The following is a 22,234-nucleotide window of genomic DNA, read 5'->3' as shown; positions in this document are numbered from 1 at the left end:
TCTAGAAACTAGTTTCATATGTTATCTTCAAGAATGTTGTTCTACAGGTAAACAACCACAACCTCCTGATCTACCTTGACACATTACACAGGGAAATTTTAGAAAGCCTCCCTCAATTCAAATGCAGCAAGTTATTAGCCTTCTTCCCCTTGATCTGTGGAGCCAGTAGAGGGCAACTGCAAATGAGTTAACATTTTATGTTTCTAAAAATTACATAGTATTTGCAGCTAGGGTGCTCATCTTCAAATGGGACCACCAGTGCCACACTTGCTATGTTTTGCTGTTAGTCATTCTTTTAATCTAATAAAGTTAATTCAAAATTTATTATTTTTTCAGACAATATTTTGGGACTGGAGGTATAAGTATGAATAATCAATTTTGAAACAGAAAATGTAGCAACATTCTGGAATCTTTAAAAGCAACAATAGTAACAACAATCATTAATGACTACTATCTGTTCATTCAGAGAATCCAATACCTTGGCTTGAGTTTGGGATTAATTTTCTATATAAAAATAACAGCAGTCTTTATATTATGTGATACAGAAATGTGAGATTTCTCATCTAGAATCATTAAGATTCATAACAAAATTGGAAAAGGACTTAAATTAGTGTGTGGAGACTGTTATAAATAAGAAATATGGCAACTATTCTTTAATTTAAAAAATATTAAAAAGAAGGCTGTTTTTGAAACTCAGTTCTGCTCCTGATAACTATGTGACCTCAGACAAGTTTCAACTTCCTCACCTGTGAAATGACCATAAAACATAAGATTACTTAAGATTATATAAAAAGATGAAAAAAAATTTTTAAAGTTATGTTTTTGATCAAAGCACAATCCATTTCAGTATAAATTTCTCAAGACCATCATAACGTATTTATTTCTCAGACAATATACCATAGGGCTAAATGTTGGTGTGACAACTGTGTAAAAAATAGAAAGAAATTCGTCCACCCCACTGAATGACTGGAATTTGGTCTCAAATATGTCATGATGCCTAATCCAAAGAGTAAAGCCACAACCATGAAATGGGAGGAGCAGGTAGGGAAGGCTTTGACTCGCCCCATGGCTGAAAGCAGCTTCAAGATGGTCCCAATTATTTTCAAATAAGATCAAAGAATCAACATAAAAGGAATAGTGACAACTATAACAGCAACAACCACATAAATCAACATCTTAATCATAAAAGTGTCCACATAGGCAATCTTAAGGACTGGAGGTATGTTACACACACACACACACACACGCAACTGTTTAGAGCTGCAGAAAGGGAGAAAGAAGATCTGGTAAGTAAATCCTAAGTGCACTGGGATTCCACTGACCCAACAGCCAACTGCAAGTCAGATGAACAGCCTACCATTCATTATGCGAGAGTAGAGTAATAGGTTGCAAATAGCAACATACTTGTCCTAAGCCATTTCAGTCAGAAGAAAACCCTCAGTCACTCCCAACACCAGAAGAGTACATTTGAGTAGCTCAGGCCAGAAAGGATATGTTTCTATTTTGTCTACAAAGATCTATCAACAATCTGGGTACAGTGACTGATATGTAACATATTTCCAAGGACCAAAAGTTCCACAGGAAAAAATAAATGGGGGTCTGGAGGGAAGGATAAATCTTGGTGGTGATGATAATCAGGCTATTTCCCATCAGAATTATCATATAGATGATTAAAAGCACCCCAAAATGTAATCCTTGGAGGCTGGGAACATTAGAGAAGCCAAACAGGATGAAATCCAGCAATGTAGTCTGGTTCCACTGTGGGGGAATTTTGTTTTCTGGTTCCCATCTATGAACAAAAGGTTTGGAAATCACTTCAATATGATTGACCCAGCAGAAAATGGGACATAATGAATTATGATTTTAAGTGAACTGACACAGAATAGATATTCATCTTTTGTGTTTGTTTTATATTTTGGTTAATGATTTCTAATTGCAATTTAAAAACAAAATATTATGAAACTCATTTCTGCATATTAAATATTATGAATATGTGAATAACCTAGCAAAAACAAACAAACAAACAAAAAGAAAACAAAACAAAAAAAAAACAGTGATGTAAGAGCCAATATGTAAAGCAACCTATTCTCAGAAAAAGAACTGCTCTAGGCAACATGGGACATTCTTTCATGGAAAATGTTTCTCCTTCCTGATCATTTTAGTCTCCGTTTGCTTGTTATTTGTATTTTTTTCTGCCTATCCCCTTTTAGCCTGCAATCATTTATATTTTTCATTTACATTCAGTGTGATATTTTCCCTGAGATCTGCATCTTAGATAACCAAAAAGCAGGCATGATCAGTAAGATTCTTCTGCTAGGCCAAGTTCAGGCTAGCCTGACCACTCACTGTCTGAGAAAGAGACTTTCACACTGAACAGTAAAATAAGAAATATTTTCTTGTCTCCATCATAGAAAAATATTCCATTAAACATATCAGAGAAATTTAGTGAGAATTAAAATCTCTTGTGAATCTTATGTTCACCTAACATTTAGAAAATGAAATAAAATGAATAAGATTTTGTAGTAATATGTCCTCAACACTACTAGGACCCTCAACCATCTTAACAACATTACTTATTCAAAATTTTTGTCCTATAATATCAATTAAATATATTTATACATTTTATGGGTTAATTTTTTAAAAGGGAAAATAAAATGTATAAAATAATTTTATCTCAGAAATCATATACTTGATAGCGGACAAAATGTAATATCTGTCTGTGTGTTTATTTACCTTTGAATATGAATTGCTGAATATATATATATATATCTCATATATATTATGGATATGTAATATAATTTAATACATACATATATTCTAAATAACTATATCTGAATAACTATCAGAAAGCCTAGAACTGGAGTTACCATTGTGGCTTAGCTGGTTAAGAACCTGACATGATCTCTGTGAGGATGCTTGTTTGACCCCTGGCCTTGCTCAGTGGGTTAAGGATCTCATGTTGCCACAACCTGATGTGGTTTGAATCTGGTGTTGCTCTGGCTGTGGCTGTGGCATAGGCCACAGCTGCAGCTTTGATTTGACCCCTTGCCTGGGAATTTCCATGTGCTGCAGTGCAACAGTAAAAAAATAATCAAAATTTCAAAAATAAAGAAGGCCTAATGCTAATGGAAGTGTATCATTAGCCTAATAACCTCCTTATACTTAAGCACTTGTAGACAAAATATGTTCAGTCTCTTGTCCATGGTGCTGGATCCTAACATCACTTTTTGTGGTTTCCATCTAACTTTCAGTGATAGTGAGTTGTGACTTTTCTGGCAGACTACCATGCATTAATAAACTCACATTGCCATGAGTTATTTACTTTACCTTAATTCCCCAAGTCTGCCTTCACTTCCTCCTAAGTACATCCTCCCTTTCTTCTTTCAAAATCCCTAGTTCCTCTTCCTTTTCACAAAACACAATCAACTGAAACAACCTAAAATTTCTTTTAGTTTCTTAGTTCTCACTAATCTCACACTCCCCCTTTCTGAGTTCATTAAATTCTCTTTAATTCACTGACTTTAATTTTTCACAGCGCACTCTAAAGGTAAAAGTTCCCTACTGCCTCATTCCTGCTTACAGCTCAGAAATGTCAAGGGAAGGAGCCAAGGACCTGTGGAGTTATAGATTCAGATAATGCATTATTCAAACACAGACATAAGTTACTCCACTAAATCTTATCTTGTAATACCTATCTTTGTATTTTCTGGTCTCTTTTATTTTTATTTATCCTCTTTTTTGTAATTTGGTAGTTATTTTAGCACTTTATATCTTCTTATAATTTTTGAGACTTTATTTCAGTGTATATGTGTTTTCTTTTTCTTCATATCATACTTTATGAAAACAAATTGGAGAAGAAGGGAATTGAATTTTCAGTCACTAACATGTTTGGATGTAAACCAATATTTTGTGTATTTGTATTATAGTTTATAGTTTATTAAGGATAAATACTGAGGTGGTGTTAAATACAAAGTGTGTTAAATAGTATGGGCATTAATGATAAATAACATGAACTCAGTTACTGTCATTAAAGAGCTTAGGGATGAATGGTGACTTCAGACAGGTGAGTCAGGTATTACCCTAAAATGTGCAGTCTATGCAGAGAGAATTATAAGGTGTTACTGGAGAACCAGACAATGATTCATGATGTGATATTTAATATAAGACTTCATTAGATCTTAGAGTATCACAGAATTGTTCTGTTATTTTCACTCTTTTAAAAAAAATGAAGTATAGTTGATTTACAATGTTGTTTTAGTTTCAGGTGTATAGCAAATTGTATCAGTTATACATATATATATATATACATCTTTTCCCCTTATGGGTTATTACAGGCTATTGAGTAGATTCCCTGTGTTGAACAATGGGTCCTTTATAATTATCTACTTTATATACAGTAGTATGTATATATTATTCCTATTCCCCTAATTTATACCTCCCCCTCCCACAGTTTCCCTGTGATAAACATGTTTGATTTTGCACTCTATGAGTTGGTTTGTGTTTCTAAATAAATTTACTTTTAATAAAACATTTTCCAGGATAAAAATACCCTTCTATATTTATTCAATTTTATATTCCTAAGACTAATCAGGTACTTATATGGGTGAGTATCTTATAACTATTTCCTGACAGGTAACTGGTTTAATGTAGATTTTTCACTAATCTCAGTAATCACATTCCATTTAATAGATTCAAGTATCCACTGACCAAATATCTTGACATTGAGTGACAATAAATGAAAATGAAGTATATTCTTATAATGCATCCTTATTTAAATTATCAGAACTTGGAGTTCCCATCATGGCTCAGTGGTTAATGAACCTGACTAGGTTCATAAAGACATGGGCTCTATCCCTGGCCTTGCTCAATGGGTTAAGGACCCAGCATTGCCATGAACTATGGGATAGGTCACAGACAGAGCTTAGATCCAGTGTTGCTGTGGTTGTGGCATAGGCTGGGAGCTGTAGCTCTGATTTGTAGCCTGGGAACCTCCATATGCCATGGTTGCGGCCCTCAAAAGACAAATAAATAAAAGAATATATAAACAAATAAATTGTCAGAGCTTAATTGTTCTTGTTTGAAAATATATGCAGTAATAATAAGATGCAACACGTGGAGTTTTTTGAGGAGTAAGTAGCATAATCTATGTTAACCCCTTGATTTAAATAGGTGGTTGTGGTTGTATAAGGAATTCTTATAACCATCAAACTTACTGTAGCTATCATTATTATGTTAAAAGAAATCTTTTGTTTCTATGTTTTGAAAATTTGTTCTCTTTTTCCTGCCTTGAAGTAGACTTTTCTCAATCTAAGAGGGGAAATAATGTACAGGCTAGAGTGTTATCTGGAATAATGAGCTAAAATTAGTAGACTACTTTATACTGTGTGAGTGCAAATTAACAGTGATATGAAGGGGGGAACACTCTAACTTACTAGGATTTTTATTTTTTTTCTTTCTCTCTTATCTGTGAGTCTTTGACAGTAGTACTTCAAACACATAAGACAAGAAGACTATGTTATAGAAATGTAAGTGAATTTAAACTAATATCTATTTCAAATACTATTTATATCTGAGCCTCCTAGGATATAACCTTTGATTATTTGCTTTCCTGAAGTTGATCTAATTTCTACATTAACAATTAATGGTAGGTTGGCAGTTCTAACATGGGAACTTCAGTTCATCCTTTGGCAATTTTTTTTTTTTTAATTATAGCAGGAATTGGTATAGCTGTGGAGAGTAGAGAAGTCTGGCTATTTGATTTTTTTAAAAATTGTTAACAATGTTTGAACATATTATGTGCTAACACTGCTAATGATTTTGTGTTTTCTCAATTACTGTATTCTGAGAGAAGTAGGTACCGTTATTATGTGCATTTTCACAAAGAGCCAGAGGCATGGAATGGTTAATAAAATTCTCCAGTGTCAAGGAACTAGCAAGTGACTTAGGTGATTCAAATTCAGCAAAACAATGCTAGAGCCCATATTCTTAATCAAATTTCAATGTGTTTCACAGAGCATTCAAGGGTCAATTTTTTTTTTTTTTTAGGGCTGCACTCATGGCATATGGAGTTTCCCAGGCTAGGGGCAGAATCAGAGCTGTAGATGCTGGCCTACACCACAGCTACAGCAACATTAGATCCAAGCCACATCTGTGACCTACACCACAGCTTATGGTGACACCAGATCCTTAACACACTAAGCGAGGCCAGGGATTAAACCTGCATCCTCATGGAATCATGGAATGATACTCAGATTTGTTTCTGCTGAACCATGACAGGAACTCTATATTATTTTGAATTAAATATTCTGTATAATAGCAATAGAACTGAGTACTATAAAACCTCCACAACATCAAGCTGAGAGCACACCCATTAAATACTTTATTTATTATACTAAAATGATGGTATTACTGACAGTGTGTATATTTCAAGTTCAGAAAATTTATCTCATAAATGAATCTTATTGGAAGAAATTCTTTATGTCTTGTGAGTTAAAAAATATTATAATAAAATATGCAGTGTAAAATTACAACTGTTCACCTTTTGATTTTTTATGGAGAAATCACCATGTTTTGCTCTTGTATAGAAAATATGGTCTTGTGAAATACAAAGTCCTGGTTTACATAATTCATATGACAAGTTTAGTCATTCTTATTTTTTCCTTGAAGCTCATACTTGGCTTAAATTAATCAGTACATCTTAGGTAGAAAATAACCTTTTATTCAGTGCAAAGACATCTTTTCTCCATGACATGCTGTACTTTTAAACTCAATAAACAATTTATCAAGTGTTTAGAAAATAATCACAGCTGTCTCTTTTTGAATTAGTGCTGCTTTGAAGTTTCTCTGTCTAAGGACTATGGCCTGAGGAGCACTAGCCTCTTGGCCACTCCTCTTTACCTGTCTCCCCATCCCCTCCACCTTTGAAATGTAGAGTAATGCCCCTAATGGGAAAGGCAGTATAAGACATTTGCAGTCTTAAAATTGGTCTGTATCCATGTATGAATTCTTTAGATACTAACTTTGCAATTGTTTATACATGTTTTTAAACTTAACAAATTGGAACTTGGAAATTTTCTGATGTTTGTGCATCATCTAATTTGTTTATGAGTTAAGTTTTTCTGTTTGTTCCACATATACAAGTTACCTTTAGTAAGAGGGACATACATAAGAAAGACATGAATTTGAACAAGAGTTCATAGTAAAATAAGTTTCAAGTTTTCTATTTCAGTTAGGTCAAGATGGGAAGATGACTTGAGTGCTATAAAACTAATAGGAGAGAGAAGGTAGAATGAATTATTATCATTGCTATGAATATTTGGTAAGCCATGTAGCATAATTAATTCATGCGTTCAGCCTTTATTTATTGATGCATTCAATAAATATATAACCATATCAGATGCTCCTCTATACTCCTCAGGATACACAGAAAACTTTGTACCCTACAAATTGTTCACAGTGTCTGAGAGCCGAACACCTGTTATTTCTTAGATGGAGCTGGTATGTCACATCGTATGGAAAGTAACCCATTATTCCTGTATGCAAAGTCAAATATTTCTATTTCCATTCTTTCATATTTAACTTTTTGTTTGACCTACCATATAATATGTTTTAAAAATTCTTCCATAATTTGACCTTCTCTCTCATCATAATTCTTTCATTCTAGGGCATTTGTCTTATTTACTGATGCACATTCAGCTCCAAGTATGGCATTATCTATCTAGAACATTCTGGGGCTTCTGAGAGATTCAGTAAGTTATACCTGTACCACTGAATCTTTCCAAATGAATAATCATATGTATTGTAATCTCTTCTATTGGCAGTGAGTAAAATTTATAAAAAGTAGAAGAAAATAAGATCGTAGTATACTTTAGGGCAGGGCAGAGAATGGTAGTAGGGACAGTTAGAAAGTGTGTAGGAGATGACAGTGTAGGAGTCATCTCATATGTGTAGGAGATGACAGTGTCCAGGTCAGGGTTGAAGTAGTGTATATAGTGAGGGAAATTGTTACAGGATTTATGTAGTGGTTGTGCCATAAAATTTTCTTTTGCTTTATTTCTCTTTTTATTAAGTATGGTAGATTTATAATTTTATATTACTTTTGAGTGTTCCACATAATAATTTAATAATTTTATAGATTTTACTCCATTCAAAATTTTTATAAAATATTAACTATATTCCCTATGCTATACACTATACAACTGTAATGTGTTTATTTTATAGCTATTAGCTTGTTTCTCTTAATCCCATACCCCCTAACTTGTTGCTTCTCCAACCCCTTTCCACTCTTGTAAAGACTACTTTGTTCTCTGTAACTTTGAGTCTGTTTCTGTTTTGTTGTATTTGTTCAGTTGTTTTACTTTTTAGACTTCAGATGTAAGGGAAAACATAACAGCATTTGTTTTTTCTGAGTCATTTAATTAAGTATAGTAATTTCTGGGGCCATTTATGTTATTGCAAATAGCAAAATTTCATTCTCCTTTGTCCATTCATCTGCTGATGAGCATTTAAGTTATTTTTGTAATGGGGTATTATAAATAATAACTGCTATGAGTATTGGCATGAATACATCTTTTTCCCCCCTTTGGATACATACTCAGAAGTAGAATTAATTGATTGTGTGTAAGTTCTATTTTTAATTTTTGAGGAATAACCATACAACTTTCCATAGGGATTTTACCAATTTACATTACTGGCAACTGTGCATGAGGGGTCCATTTCTCAACAGCCTTGCCAACATTTCTTATTTGTTGTCTTTTTTATGAATAGCAATTCTTACAGGTCTGAAGCCAAATCTTGTGTTTTTAATGTTCATTTCCCTAGTGATTAGTGATGTTAGCATCTTTTCATGTCCCTGCTGGCTATCTCTATGTCTTCTTTGGAAAAATATCTATTCAGATTCCCTGTCTCTTTTTTTAATTGTTTTTTTTTTCTTATTTTCTAGATATTGAGTTACATGTGTTCTTCGTATATTTTTGGATAATAACCCCTTATAGGACATACTGTTTGCAAATATTCTGTCCCATTACATAGGTTACATTTTCATTTGTTATTTCCTTCATTGTGAAAAAGTTTTAATGTTTAAGCCCTGTTTATTTAATTTTGTTTTTGTTGCCCTTGCCTAAGAAGTCAGATCCAAAAATATTGCTAAGACGAATGTCAAACAGCATACTGCCTATATTTTTTTCTAGACATTTTATGGTTTCAGGTCTTAAACTTTAAGCCTTTAATACATTTTGTTTATTTGTCTATATTGTGTGAGAAAATATTAGTTTCATTATTTTACATGTAGATAGATATTTTTCTTCAACACTAATTTTACAAAGTACATTGTACTTTCTCACCTACTTTGTTATAACTTAGTTGATGATATGTGTATGGGTTTATTTCTGAACACTCTATTCTGTTCCATCTATCCATGTGTCTTTTTTTTGTACCCCTACCATACTGGGTTTTTTTTATTAAATGTATTTATTTATTTTTCCTCTGTACAGCATGGGGGCCAAGATAAACTTACATGTATACATTTTTTTTTCACCCTTTGTTCTGTTACAATATAAGTATCTAGACATAGTTCTCAGTGCTACTCAGCAGGATCTCCTTGTAAATCCATTCCAAGTTGTATCATATAACTCCAAACTCCCAATCCCTCCCACTCCCTCCCTCTGCCCCTGGGTGGCCACGAGTCTGTTCTACAAGTCCATGATTTTCTTTTCTGTGGAAAGGTTCATTTGTGCCTTATATTAGATTCCAGTTATAAGTGATATTATATGGTATTTGTCTTTCTCTTTCTGACTTATTTTACTTAGTGTGAGAGTCTCTAGTTCCATCCATGTTGCTATAAATGGTATTATGTCATTCTTTTATATGGCTGAGTAGGATTCCATTGTGTATATATACCACTTCTTCCGAACCCAATCATCTGTCAATGGACATTCGGGATGTTTCCATGTCCTTGCTATTGTGAATAGGGCTGCAATGAACATGCAGGTGCATGTGTCTTTTTCAAGGAAACTCTTGTCTGGATATATGCCCAAGAGTGGGATTGTGGGGTCATATGGAAGTTCTATGTATAGATTTCTAAGGTATCTCCAAACTGTTCTCCATAGTGGCTGTTTACATTCCCACCAACAGTGCAGGAGGGTTCCCTTTTCTCCACACCTCCTCCAGCACTTGTCATTTGTGGACTCATTAATGATGGCCATTCTGACTGGTGTGAGGTGGTATCTCATGGTTGTTTTGATTTGCATTTCTCTTATAATCAGCAATGTTGTGCATTTTTTCATGTGTTGGCCATCTGTATATCTTCCTTGGAGAAGAGTCTATTCAGGTCTTTTGCCCATTTTTCCTTGGGTGATTGGCTTTTTTGCTGTGGAGTTCTATAAGTTGCTTATATATTCTGGCGATTAAGCCCTTGTCTGTCGCATCATTTGAAACTATTTCCTCCCATTCTGTAAGTTGTCTTTTTGTTTTCTTTTTGGTTTCCTTTGCTGTGCAAAACTTTTCAGTTTGATGAGGTCCCATGGGTTTATTTTTGCTTTTATTTCTATTGCTTTGGGAGACTCTCCTGAGAAAACATTCATGATGTTGATGTCAGAGAGTGTTTTGCCTATGTTTTCTTCTAGGAGTTTGATGGTGTCTTGTCTTATATTTAAGTCTTTCAGCCATTTTGAGTTATTTTGAATTAGAATATGATCCAGCATTTCCACTTCTGGGTATATAACAAAAAGAACCGAAAGCTGGGACTTAAAGAAATGTTTGTAAACCCATATTCATAAAATGTTTTTCAGAACAGTCAAAATGGCTAAGGATCCTAAATGTCCAACAGCATGTGGATAGATAAACAAAACATGGTATCCATACAATGCAATATTATTCAGCATTAAAATAAGTAGTATCAGATGCATGCTACAACAGAAATAATATGTGAGCAATGTTAAATTAAGTAAGCTCTTCTTTTAAATAAATTTTATGTTTTATAACTAGTTTATATTTACAGGTAGGTTGTAAAAAATAGCACAGAGAATTTCCATATACCCCACATTCAGTTTCCCCTGTTATTATATTAGCATGGTGCATTTATCACAACTAATTAACCATTATTATTACCACTTTTTTTCTTTGCTTTTTACAGTCACACCCATGGCATTTGGAAGTTCAAATCAGAGCTATAGCTACCAGCCTATACCACAGCCACAGCAACAGGGGATCCAAGCCACATCTGTGACTTATACTGCGGCTCATGGTAATGCCATATCCCTGACCCATTGAGCAAGGCCATGGATGAAACATGCATCCTCATGGATATGAGTTGGATTCATTTCTGCTAGGCCACATGGGAACTCTGATTACACTACTAAAAAAATACTTTAACCAGACTCATTCATTGTTACTGATGCATTTTTCTTCTGCAGAATCTGATCAGGAAATCACATTATATTCAGTTGTTAAATTTTCTTGAGCTCCTCCAGACAGTGACACTTTCTCTGATTTTTTTTTTTTTTTTTTTTTTGTCTTGGATGACCTTTCTAGTTCTAAGGAGGACTAGTCAGATTTTTTATAAAAACCCCTCCACTGAGGTCTGATATTTTACTCAAGATTAGGCTGTGGGTTAGTATGGGTTATTGGAAGAAAGACCACAGAGATCAAGTACCATTTTTATCATATCATATAACTGGGTATATATTCTCAATATGTATTGTCCTAGTTGATCTTAATCTTGATAACCTGAATGAGGTACCACTTGTCATAATTCTCCTGTGCAAATTTACTTTTTTCCCTCATTCCATAGGAGGAATTTTAGGTGTGTGTTCAGCTCACACTTGAGGAGAGAGTATCTACACAAATCATTTAGAATTCTTTCATCTATTCTCTTCTATTCATTTGTTATTTATTCAATTATTTATGTCATTATAATTCATGGATGTTTATTTTTTGCTTTGAGTTATATCTCAATTCTCTGTTATGCACTGTGTTGCTGATTTTTTTTCCACCTTTGGAATTTGGGGGTCTTTCATTTGGCTCCTGCGACCCTTCAGCATATCCTCATCACTATGTGGGGAGGTTTATTTTAGCACTTCCTTAAATGCTAGCATTTCTAGCTGCTCCAGTTCATCTTTACATTCCCTGACCCAGACCTAAAATCAGTCATTTCTTCAAGAGACTCTAATTCCTTTTATTAGAGTACAGTAATAGAAACCATGTCTGGGGTACTAGAAGACTACACTTTCTTATTCCAGTCAAAAGATATAATTTATGACCCACATAATAATCTTTATTTTTAAATAAGCCACCTTTTTTATATGTACTGTGATAAGACAAATTGAAGATTAAAGTATTTTTCACATGTTGCTCATGTCTCTTAACTGGAAGGGAAAGGACACTTTAGGGAATGCCCTTCCCCAGATGCCTATATTTTGCATCAACCATGTTTACACACTCCTCCAGGAAGGCAAAAAGATGCACCTCTCATTCATAATCTTGTGTGAGAGTGGATTTCAGAAAGTGGGGGATGAATCTGGGTCAACTCAGTCTGCCTTCTGGCATGTAGGGGAGAAGCAAGGTCTCCTTGTGAGATCAAAGAGATTCTGCTTCTAGATAATGAAAGAGAATTTCAGGATTTTTTTTTTTCTCATTTGAGTAAAGGGTATCCAAATTGCCTTGGGAAGAAAAGAGAACAACTAAACATCCTAACCTCTGCATCAACTCTTTCAAAACTGGTTAAGATTTGTGCTGGAGATTAACTTAGTTTTATATAATACTCAGAGACTGTGAATCTGGCAATGTGAGTATCTAATTCATACAATGCATTTGTGGAAGGATAGAAAGTTCAGGACATTTTTAGGGGTGTTCTACCTTCTAAAGTGAGATGATGGAAATAAAAGCTGTGCAGACTCTTCTAAAAAAAAAAAAAGCAGGCACTGCTAGGTAAGGGGTATTGGAATGGAGGGTGTGAAAGATAAGAACACAGAAATCATGTCTGTCTACAGGAGTTTCAGGATATGCTTAGGCATGATTTGTCAGTGATATAGTAGATTTCAGACTTCCCTTTTCCTCCATTCATTTCAGTATAGCACAGTGTGGGACACTATTGGGTTGTATCCGCAGGATATTTTCTCACTTCTTCCCCTTCAATCAAAAATAAAAATTGCCTATTTTATTTTGGATGCTGAAATACAGTAGTTTATGGATAAAAACCATTCTTATGATGCTTCACTTTAATGTGTGTTGTTTATATATAATTCTGAATTTTTACATTTCTATATCTACATAGACATATAGATATGTTATGTGAATTATACATATGTGACTATCTTTATATGTATATATATGTATAAATATATGCAAGTAGATAAGTAGAGATATTTCTATAACATTCTTTTTTTTTTTCTTTTTAGGGCCACATTTATGGCATTTGGAAGTTCTCAGGCTAGTGGTCAAACTGGAGCTCTAGATGCTGGCCTACAGCCACAGCCACATGGGATCTGAGCCATGTCTTCTGCAACCTATATCACTGCTCAAGGCAACACTATATCCTTAACCCACTGAGTGAGGCCAGGGGTTGAACCTGCATCCTCATGATGCTAGTCAGATTCATTTTCAGTGAGCCACAATAGGAACTCCTTTAACATTCTTAATTGATATAAACTTCAAATGATTTTTCATGTTTGTTGAAGAGCTTTGTCCAGATATTATTTGGAAAACATCCAGAAAGTCGGTGAACATGTAGTTAAAGGCAGTGTGATGGGATTATGATGGGATTAAAAAGCAGAGTTCATACTCACCTCTATAGCTTACCCTATTTATTGTCTTGAGTCTTACTGTTCCCACACCCACCAAATATTGCTGTCCTTCCTATTTACATCACAGAGCAGTTATTACAGCTCAGGAATATCTCACTGTGAATAACAAACCATCACAGTCTTTAGTTTTACATGATAACACATGATAGTGATGTATTTTCAAATTTGACCAAAGAGCACATTTAAAAAAAAGAAGGGGAGTTGATTATATATTGTTGCCAAGAATGCAGTTTCCCCATATACAGAGTACAAATGCATGTTTTGTTGGCATTCTTCTAAATACAATTCATTTATATATGATTTTGGGGGGCGTAATATATAATATCCTGCTTTTAATTATTTCTTATCAACCTAGCACACAATGCTTATTTTTCACTTTAGAATATACTTTAGATACCCCTGCATATATATCTGCTTCCTTTTCATAAATGCTTTTATCAAAGTGTGATATAAATAAAAACACATTCTTTCTCTCTCTCTTTTTTTTTTATTTTATCACCACACCCAAGACATTGGGAAGTTCTTGGGTTAGTCCAACATTGTCTGGTTGTACACTTAATTTGAATGTATTTAATTGTGAATTAAATTAGCATATTTGTATATTCTTAATTATATGTAAAAAGATAGCCTTTGAAAATCCATTATTTTGCCTATTGTTTATTTCACTGCATTTTTTTAAGATTGACAAGTGAAATCCACTGACTCTTGAAAGTTATGCTTTTGACTGGTATATGAGTCAAATTTATAAATATACTTTATAAATTTGTCTCATAATTTATTATTGACTTTTCTGCTATTTGGGGAACATATGGCACATAAAACAATTTATCTGGTGTTTGGCATACAGCTAGATATGAATAAATAATTATTTTTACTTATATATTTTCTTACTTGAAGTGAGAGTACAGGATATTTCAGATTTATATCACAAAAATTCTACATATTCTAAGTTTCAGGTATGAAGTGGAGCTTCCTGTGTTTATTTTCTAAATCCCTGTTTCTAAACTTTAAATCTGAAATGTAAAAGAATGTTTATTTATGGAAAATGTACTCCTTCTATATTTCCTTCATGTTAGATTCAATGAGTCCATGTGTCTTAAGAAAACATATTGAAAGATTTAGAAAAAACAATGACTAGCCTTGTCAATTTAACTTTGGACAACATAGTATATTTGAAAGTTTATAAATGTTAATAATAGAAGCTGAATTTAACATGAACAACTAGAAAATTTTGAGGAATAAAAATAAAGTTAGTCAAGGCAAAAGATTAAAATAAATCTCATGAGTACTTAAGGACAGTTGTTAAAAGGCATCCAAGTATAGCATTTACCAAATCATTCAGTTCCTTTTTTGAATCCTAGTTGAGCGTAGTCTTCAATCAAAGTAGAAATAGTTCTTACTCAGCTTCTTAGAAGTTATATTACAGCTGTAACCTTCCCTTTGGGTGATGGACTCAGTCTATGAGTCATCTGAGCAGCTACCACAAGGCACAGACTTTCATAATTCTAGTTGACCCCTTGAGACTGATTCTCCACTGACAGAGGTGTTTATCCCTAATGCAGTGATTTTCCAACCTCTTACGTTAATAATAGGGTGTTCCTGGGGTAAAACCATCACTGGGCCAGATCAACCTGCAGAAATATAGATCACAGTATTAACCATTTAATCATTTGTTTCCTGCACTGTGATCTGTACCTCAATTACAGAATGGCCACAAGTGATATTACCCAACAAAGTCATATGCTTCTTAACATGCAGTGCTTTGTTTCCCTCCTGCAGGAAAATTTATTTTGAAAGCTTAAGTAGTTTTTGATAGCAATTGGTATTCTTGAGGAGTATAACTAAAGTGTAAAGCAAGATTTTGTTCCTTAAGAATTCCTAACATAGCAAGATTCTCTATTCTGAGATAGTCAAACTTATTTATATTACCTTCTAGAGTCCTAATACATCTTGATTTACTGTTGCCATTTTTAATTTTTTTAATTATATATATAAAATTATATATATATATATATATATATATATATATATATATATACACACACACCTATATATATATATATAACCTGTGGCATATAGAAATTCCCAGGCTAGGGCTTGATTGGGAGCTGCAGCTGCCAGCCTACACCACAGCCACAGTAATGTGTAATCCTAGTCAAATCTGCAACTTCCAATGCAGTTCATGGCAATGCCAGATCTTTATTCCACTAAGCAAGGCCAGGAATCAAACTGCATTCTCATGGATGCTAGTCAGGTTCTTAATCTGTGGAGCCACCATGGGAACACAGGTTGTTGCCATTTTTTATTGTTTATTTCTCCTTCATAAGTACTTGAGTACCTCACCCACTAAGCTCTTGTCTTTCAATTAATCTCCCATTCATGAGTTTGATATTATTTAAATATTTGCTTATACCCTGGATTAAATGGTATTTTTTTCAATATTTCTGCAGTGCTGAGCTTTGGTGTACCATGGATGTATGCCAGGTTGCTAGGTAGGACAGGACTATCAGATGATCTGCCAGGAATTTGCCATTTTCTTGGTGGAACATACTGCTCAAAATTATGGAGGATGAGTTTCTGCAAGAACTTTGTCATCATTTTTGAACTAGTCAAATTATTTTAATGAGTGGATGTGTAATCAGAGTTGGATTAACAAAAGAGATCTTGCTCATCCAAAATTTTCTTTTAGTACACAGAACAGTGAACTGTGGTTGAAATGTATGAGTTGGAATACTTTAGCTGCTTACCATATGTGGAATATTAGGTATAAAGCAAGTTACTCACCTTCCTCTAGGCTTGTTTTGTGCATATGTTGCCAAGAGCTCTGAAGTATCACCATCCAAGTCCCTCAGGAGTGCATGTATATGTAGGAATCTAATTTTATATGCAGAGACCAGTATCTAGAGAGTATGAGAAACATGGCTCTTAACATTCCAAGATGTTCTGAAGTGAAGGGAAGTGGAATGGAGGTCAAGAGAGCCAATGTAAAGTGTTAAGTGCAAGTGTAAATTACGGACTATAGCTGTTCACTGGGGGAAAAAATCATTCTTTTTTCATACAGGAGATTTTTAAAGGCTTTATTAAAGTGGTAATGGATGAGTTCCCATCATGGCACAGTGGAAACAAATCTGACTAGGAATCATGAGGTTTCAGGTTCCATCCCTGGCCTTGCTCAGTGGGTTAAGGATCTGGTGTTGCTGTGAGCTGTGGTATAGGCCACAGACATAGCTCAGATCTTCCATTTCTGTGGCTGTGGTGTAGGCCAGCTCCAATTGGACCCCTAGCCTGGGAACCTCTATATGCCATGGGTGTGGCCCTAGAACAAAAACAACAACAAAAACAACAAAGTATATATATTGTATATACCACATATATAGAGAGTGGTAATGGAAAAAAGAAGACAGGAAAATATAATAACAAAATGTTCATTTTGTCTAAGGGTCAATTTATCAAAATAACTAAGTAACTGATAAATAAAAATATTTACAGGGTTTACAGCAATTTATATACAATGAGCTATTTTGGAAAAATTTTTTTTCTTTTTTTTTTCTCTTTCTCTCCCTCTCTCCCCCCCTTTTTCATTTCACCTAAGATATTTTTCTCTGCCAACAGAAGTCATATAAATGACAATGTTTCGGAGTTCCCGTCGTGGCTCAGTGGTTAACGAATCCAACCGGGAACCATGAGGTTGTGGGTTTGATCCCTGGCCTTGCTCAGTGGGTTGGGGATCCGGCGTTGCCGTGTGCTGTGGTGTAGGTTGCAGACGCGGCTTGGATCCTGCGTTGCTGTGGCTCTGGTGTAGGCCGGTGGCTACAGCTCCGATTGGACCCCTAGCTTGGGAGCCTCCATATGCTGCAGGTGCAGCCCTAGAAATGGCAAAAAGACAAAAAAAAAAAAATGACAATGTTTCCACAGGGCAGCCAGTAATTAACACTGGCCACTCTTCTGCTTCCAATTTAGTATGGTTTTCATTAAGGACCAAATGATGATGCTCCCTGGCATATTTAGGTACTAATCCAGGCACTGCACTAAATACAGGATTAGGGATATGAATGTTCTTGGTATAGTAAGGAAATGGAAGTCATCAAGTAGAAACTCCTGCTTCTTCCTCTCCTTAAAATGCTCACTTTGCACATCTCAGAAGAGACATGACCAACCCAAGCTACAAACATAGATACCTTTCCTTGATGCCATAAAACTCTACCTCTCCTGCAGCTCTTCCCTAAATTGTCCCTCACAGTAAAGTGACCCCTCGCTGCCTCCACCTTTGGAAGAGTCTACAAATACACACAGGTTCCTCCCCACTGAAAATAACCTTTGCTCAAACTTGCACTTCCTTCAAGCTATAGGCTAACACCAGATTTTTCTATGTTGGCAAAGAGTTCCAAAAAAGTAGTTTCTCAGTGCCATCTTGACTCCCTTAGAACTTGTTCTTCTAGACATCATTTCTACCCTCAAGGACTCTTCATGACCTCAGATCCACCCTGGCACTTCTGGTGACAAAGGCTAATGTAAAACCAAATGACCTTTTCTTAGTATTCAGCTTCATTGACTTAATATTGCATTAGATACTACTCCCCTTTCTCCCCATTGTGTGTCCTTCCTACTGTCACAAACTGCCTAAAACAAAGAGGCAATTCACAGAGAATGCGTGAAGGGTGGACAACACTACATTTCCCTGATTCTCTTCAATACTCTTCAGTACTCTGCACTGACTTTTTCACCTTCAATTCTGTCCCTATGGACTCCTACTTCCAACACTTTTGACACATGCCCATATCATCACCCTTACAGACCCCATCTGCTATGCCCTAATCATAAAGGATCACAGCAGAATCCCACATTCCACCTTAACCTCCTTCAGGTGCCACTAACACCACTCCTGAGATCACTTCAGACCAAGGACAGAGTGTTTTTTCCCACTCTCCACTGCAAAATAACAGCTATTCCACTGAAAATACTTGGTATTTTACCACATCCATGAAAAGTTTCACCACTTTCCAAATCACTCAAGTTTGCAATCTAAGAAATTCAATAAAAATGAGGTTGGGAGACAAAACCTGTGATATGGCCCTGGCTTTGTCACAAATTAACTGTGTGAATTCAAGGAAGTTAATTAACCCCTGAATTCTATTTCTTTATTTGAGAAAATAGACTGGACTAAAGTCTTTACAGCCTCCTATCCTCCACAGATACACATTATTTCCCTCTTTTGCCTCTATCTCTTTCCCTATACATACATCACACACACACAGAGAGTACAGAAATTTAGGATTTATATGATCTTTTATTCTTAACTGCCAAACCTCCATATTTAAAAGTTACCTTGGAGTTCCCATCCCTGGTGCAGTGGAAAAATATCCAACTAGGAACTATGAGGTTGTGAGTCTGATCCCTGGCTTTGCTCAGTGGGTTAAGGATCTGGTGTTGCTGTGAGCTATGGTGTAGGTCATAGATGTGGCTCAGATCTGGTGTTGCTGAGGCTGTGATGTAGGCTGGCAGCTGAAGCTCTGATTAGACCCCTAGCCTGGGAACCTCCATATGCCCTGGATTCAGCCCTCAAAAGACAAAAGACAAAAAAAAAAGTTACCTAGACTTTTTATCTTTCTCAATTTCTCAAAATTGTTCCATTTCCATTTCTGCTGCTGCCACTTAATTCTCACATGTATTTGTTTAGACACAACACTTGAGCCACCTTTCATTGTTTCTGCTTTCTTGCCCCCATACAATTTAGCCAATATACTGCAATCAAACTAATCTCATTAAAACTTATTTGTAATATATTCCCTCATTTGCAAATATTCAGTATTTCCCCTTAGCTTGCTAATTAAGTATCTTTGTAGTCTTCTAATAAAGATCTTTGATAATCTGACCTCTACCTACTTTCCTGATTTAAACTTCAATACTATTTTCTATTTCAAACCAAAAATGTAGCCTTCCCACAGGTTGAAACTACCAAGCTCTCCCAGGCCAATGACACCACCTTGTGTTGGAGGCTCTAAACTCATATTATCTCCTCCCCTTCACTTTAAAAAATAATGTAAACATTTTTCTCCCTGCCCCTCACTCCTCAAATACAGTTTATTTATTTTCATCTTTCTCTTCAACATTTCTTTCTTCTCTTCTTAACCCACATACAGGTTACCTTCTCTGTCTTTATGAGTCAATGTAAGGTCATAGATTTTCTAATGTTCTGTAAAAAGGAAAAAGGCAAGTCCTAAGTCTAAAAAAGAAAAAGGCAAATCCTGTCATGTTAAAACAGAATTAAAGAAACACTGATGATAAACCAACCATCTCCTCAATGATGAAATGGGATGCTTATGTCTCTTTTCTTATTCATCAAACCACAAATCATGTAACATCTAAGGTTTGTACAACTTGCTTTACATATATTTGCTAACCCTTAATCATCCCCTCCTGATTCTTCTCTCAGACCTCACCCAATCCTGTTACCTACCCACCTCAGATCCCCAGCTCACCAAGGTACAATGATGAAGCATCCAGTCTGTACAGACCATCCTGTCTGTACAGATGAGCCAGTGTATGCCCCATGTTTCACATGGAGGAGATCCACAGTTGTTGGGTTCATTAGTGGACAGAGGGATGCAGATTAAGACTGGAAGGCAGGACTGAAGTAGGAACAGGTAGGTAAAGAGCAGTAACATGTGAACATCCATCCATCCTTGTAAACTTAACAGAAAATCCAGGGGCAACCACCAGGCCAGTGACAACATGGGAGATGGATGCCCTGGAGATGGCTCTAATTCCCAGTAGCTGAAAAAGATGTCACCACCCACCTCAGAATGCTTCCAGTTTGGCTACAGCTGACGTCAGATCAGTGATCCTACTGTAGAGCTTATGTTAAGAACTATGCTTGCATATCCTAGCAAGGTAAGAATTAAAGAATGGTTGATTTTCCTACATGGTCTGTAGAAGACACTTCATCATAAATTTAGCTCCCCATATAAAATAAACCTTTGGAATTAAGCAAGAATTTTGGCAAAATATTTACGTATTTGTTGCTTTTTAGGGCCCTACCATGCCATATGGAATTTTCCAGGCTAGGGGTTGAATCAGAGCTACAGCTTCTGGCCTATGCCATAGCAACTTGGGATCTGAGCTGTGTCTGTGACCTACACCACAGCTCATGGCAATGTCAGATCCCCAGCCCACTGAACGAGGCCAGGGATCATATCAAACCTGCATCCTTATGGGTAGTAGTCAGATTCTCTTCCACTGTGCCACAACAGGAAATCCCTGGCATAACATTTAAATCTGTGACTTAGACATTTAAAAAAAATTAAAAATGTGAAATATGGAGTTCCCATCCTGGCTCAGTGGAAACAAATCTGACTACCATCTGATGTAGTTTTGATCCTTGGTATTGTTCAGTGGATTAAGGATCCAGTGTTGCTGTAAGCGGTGGTGTAGGTCACAGATGCAGCATAGATCCCATGTTGCTGTGGCTGTGGCATAGTCTGGCACCTACAGCTCTGATTTGACTCCTGGCCTGGGAACTTTCATATGTGTTGGAAGACATGTTTCTACAATCTTTTCTTAGCCTCTCTGCTTCTATTTTCTATGCTGAAAACGCCATTTTGTCCTGCTTTACCTTTACCTTATATTCCTGCTTGAAAAATAGTTGCAGTGCAGGTAAATAACTTAAGCTTAAGAACAAATACCAAAAGGCATAAGTTATTCATGTGGTCATCTGAATGAGGACATAATGTGTTGGTCTAGGCATGCTGCACCTATGCAGACAGGCATGCCACTTGCACAGCACGGTATGTCCTGTTAAGATAAGAGGAAGATGAGCCTCGTGACCCCCAGGATATGCATAAGCAAGGAGAATGAGGTGCAAACCTGATCATGCAGTGTTGCCACAGATAGGCAAGCTGTCTGTGGAAGCACAATGGTGATTCTCTAGATGCTATGCATAGATAGCTGATGGGTTATGGGTTAGCTGATGCCAGGCTTCCTCAATGCTAATGATTATTAAATGCCTAAAGGTTCGAGTAAAGACTTAACCAGCTACCAAGCTATGTGACTTTTAAAAAAATTTTAAAAAGCCTATGGTATGCACCTACAGCCCTCTCCTCACTTGACATAAATATAAAGAGCACAATAAAACAAGTGCAGCTTCATAAGCCGGGTCTCTTGGTCCCTGAGACCTTGAGTCCTCCCTGTTCCCACATTTGATTAAAATAAATGTCTCTATATCTTATTTTATGTTAACCTTTTCTTCAGTTTCACAGTGACTGTTCTTTAGCCCTCACCTGTTGAGCTGGTCTCAGCACATAACCCATGGGTGTGGCCCTAAAAAAAGCGGGGGGGAATATACAGAGTCTTCATATGCTTGAAAACATTTTTGAAATAAAGAGCTCCTCTCAGTCAGGAGAGAAAAAGAAAAAAGACAACTTTCAGATCTTAGCTAT

The 22,234-nt window shown here is 35.7% G+C and overlaps 1 pseudogene; it reads right to left on the bottom strand.

Annotated features, from left to right (window-relative positions):
- Positions 1-843: 843 nt before the first annotated feature.
- Positions 844-22,234, bottom strand: part of LOC110261955 (olfactory receptor 10AG1-like) — a 29,966-nt pseudogene continuing 8,575 nt past the window's right edge.

The sequence above is a fragment of the Sus scrofa genome, chromosome 8, assembly GCF_054392235.1.
Source record: "Sus scrofa isolate SSC_HxYL_T2T_F1_AM1 chromosome 8, Sscrofa_HxYL_maternal_Yorkshire_Landrace_v2.0, whole genome shotgun sequence".
NCBI lineage: Eukaryota > Metazoa > Chordata > Mammalia > Artiodactyla > Suidae > Sus > Sus scrofa.
The sequence above is the reverse complement of the archived record's forward strand: the minus strand, read 5'-3'. Positions and strand labels throughout refer to the sequence as shown.